The sequence below is a fragment of the Heterocephalus glaber genome, unplaced genomic scaffold, assembly GCF_053883595.1.
Source record: "Heterocephalus glaber isolate CG9 unplaced genomic scaffold, H.glaber_assembly_v1.0 deba00000818, whole genome shotgun sequence".
NCBI lineage: Eukaryota > Metazoa > Chordata > Mammalia > Rodentia > Bathyergidae > Heterocephalus > Heterocephalus glaber.
The window spans coordinates 15,953,065-15,956,391 of record NW_028258164.1 but is presented as its reverse complement, the minus strand read 5'-3'; the positions used below and the strand labels follow the sequence as shown (position 1 = coordinate 15,956,391).

General features: G+C 36.2%; 1 pseudogene; it reads right to left on the bottom strand.

The window, feature by feature from the left end:
* Positions 1–2,377: 2,377 nt before the first annotated feature.
* LOC101725977 (PACRG-like protein pseudogene) lies at positions 2,378–3,125 on the bottom strand (annotated as a pseudogene).
* Positions 3,126–3,327: the final 202 nt, after the last annotated feature.

The following is a 3,327-nucleotide window of genomic DNA, read 5'->3' as shown; positions in this document are numbered from 1 at the left end:
TTTTCTCATGAAAAAGTTGAAGCAGCCTTTGATTTAGTCTCCATCCTAATTATCATATGACTCAACTAGTAGATCTAATTTAATTAGATTTTATTATGCTAAGAATTGAATTTTTGCAAAACGGTAATATATATAAAAGAATTGAGAGAGAAAAAGAGAGAGACAGTGACAAACAGACCTGATGAAGGTATGATATAAAGAAATAGTTCTCTTACCATATTCTTTTGAAAAATGTGACTTGTACTAAAACTGGTCTTTGTAGGGGGTTTAGGAGTCAATATTCTGAGGTGTTGAAATAATATAATAACTAAAATCTAAATGGAGCCAGAAACTGCTAGAGTTGGCTTCCATGATGGCCTAGTGACCTCTGCTTCTGGCATTTATGGCATTAGGCAATCTCTCTTCCCATAACTTCCCTCCAACCAATAACTCAACTTTTGTGATGAGATTACAAAAATTTAAACGCCATCTTGTAGGCGGACTCTCCCAGCTTTGGTAGTACCAGTCACCATATTAGGAAGGTCATAAGCACCAGGCACCATGTTGGGAAGGTCACATACTCTGAGGGCAGCCTCTGGCCAGCAATCTGCTAAGGACTGGGACCCTCAGCCCACAGCGCACAGGGACCAAATCCTGTCAAAAACCAAGGAGATGATCATTGAGGCGATACTATTAAGTGAAATAAATAGAACACACATTTGTAAATACCAAATAGTTTCTCTGGTGTGAGAAACTGAAAGTGTAAATAAGGATTAAAAGGTATAATAGATAATGCGAAATAGGAAGAAAAGGGGCAAAGGGGAAGGGGAAGTGGGAGGGGTAGGAGTAGAGGAAAGGAAAGAGGGGAACGGAATTAATATGAGAAAATGAAAAAATGGAAACAAAGTCTCTGTAAACAGGGAGGGGTGGAGGGGTTGAAGGGAGGGCAGGGGAAGGGGGAAAAATAAGAACCAAGAGAGATTATGTAAAGGTGCAAATTTCCAACAATGAATGTCATTTTATATCATACCTAAAATGTACCAATAAAATTAATTTTAAAAATAAGGAGATGAGTTGAAAGGTGATCAGTCTCCAAACTATCCAACAAACCTCAACCCTGGCCAACACCTTACAAAAAACTCCGATGAGAAGAACCAGCTGAGCCTTACCAGATTTTAGACCCACAGAAACTGAGACAATACATGTGTGTTGCTTAAAACCACTAAACCTTTGGCCATCTATTATACAGAAATATGTAACTAATACATATATATTATCTTTTAGAAGTACTCTAAAACATCCAAAAGCAAAGAAAGTATGCATTAGAAGTAAAATTAACATCATGGCAATAAAGAAAATAGGAACTATACTGGCATTCTGACAAAAAATATTTTTCAATTTGTCAGGAAAAGCATGGTAAATTATATAGCTAGCTTTGGAGAGGGCTTGAGGAAATGGGACTGCTAGTTTGAGCATAAATCAGTAAAATCTTTCTGGAAAACAATTTTGCAGAATGTATTAAAAGACAAAAATATACTTTTTCTTTAGCACAGTAATTCCACTTGTAAGAATTTCATCTAAAGAAATAATTGAGTTTGTGTAAAGAAATGTACCATTGTGTCTTAGTAATTGCTTATAATTGTACAATTTAAAGCAATCTAAAATTAAAAATGGTCTAAATAGTTAGTGTTATTTTTTTTACATGTAAGAGTTTTAGAATTTTAATATCTGAGTAGCTATATATGTTCACAAGTATTTTCAGGCTAGAAAATGCAAAAATAACATTTACTTAAATATAATTAATACCTAAACTTTAGGTAGTTTTAGTAAGTTGTAATAAACAACATACTTGTAATATAACTTATGTATTTAAAAAATTCTTAAAACTAGAATAATCTGGAAATACATTTTTTCCAAGCACTGTATATTATAAAATACATATTTACAAATAATTTTAGTGAATTCACAAGTGTTTTTCCACTATTTTAAACTTCACAGCCTTGAGAAATATAAAACCCCAAGGAATGACACCCCCTAGAAATCTACAAAAGTGCACAGCTAAAAAATGATTACAAAAGAAATATTATAAATAAAAAGGCACTATAAAAAATACAAATACATCTGATCTTGTAAACTCAATAATAGTTCTCAATACAAATAATCATCAAAGTTCTTTTAATAGCTTCTCATTATTACCCATTCCTTTTTGGTTGATGAATAAATGTTACTCTAATTCAGCAGGACTACATATATTCATCTTAACTTGTAAAGACAAGTAATGAATGGTGGCTATGATTTATAAAAATAAACAAATTGAACTGAACAAAGGTTTTATGAGTATCCATGGTCAGTGGGTGACACCTATCAGCAGGAAGATGATATTTTTTGGCTCCTTTATTCAAGAGCATATAGAGCAATATGTTGGAATTTTGGATTTGATGATTATAAGGCTTCCACTTACACTATGCTGCTCTAGCTTCTGCAATGCACTGGTGATTGGTTCTTTGAATTTCTTGTCCATTAGTCTCTTGGAGAGGCTTGTAAGCACGTGTTTCAGATCATCATTTAGAGAAGGACCAACGACAATGCTCAGCTACACCAAAGCACTCAACCCTCTTTTCCAACACTCCATCATCTGAGTGGACCAAAGCTGCCTTCAGTATAGGAATCAGTTGAGGTAGCAAAGGTATAGCCTTCTCAGGAGCACCTTTGACCAAAGGTAATTCTCTGAAACCCTCCTTGGACCCGAAGGTATATGGATGTTTATTCTCTCTTAGACCTCAGCTAAAGTAATAAGAAGAGGATCAAATGGAAGATTTTCAGAAGAACATTCCTACTATAAACTGTATTTTACTGAACCATGTACCAATCTGCAAGGAACACCTCCTTTGGAATAAATAGCAGCAAATGCAGAAGGGGCTCGCGACTGTTCACCAAAAGGGTTAATTGTTTTAGGGTTCAATTTATCACTTGGTCAAGGATGAAGTTTTATTACAGACTCTGGAGAACTGGTTGACGATGTGGATTTGCTTGGCTGAACTGCAGTCCTCTGTTTTATTTGTGCAGCTGCGGATGTCCTTTGATCACAGTTACCTACTGACTCTGCTTCTCAACTCTACACTTGCGGGACACCCTGGTTTCTGCATTGCTTCTGTTTTGCTCTGCAGTTGATTTCAAAACTTGTTTATGGCTCGCCTCTGCCGCCTCGCTCTTCACACAGCCGGCGCCTCCGTGGGCGGAGACCCACACCCCCACGTCCAACCGCCACAGGCGCCCGTGCCGACCGCTTGGGTTCCTAAATAGTGTTACCGATTAACTCCAAAGGTAGTTCTATGTTTTTGTTTTGTT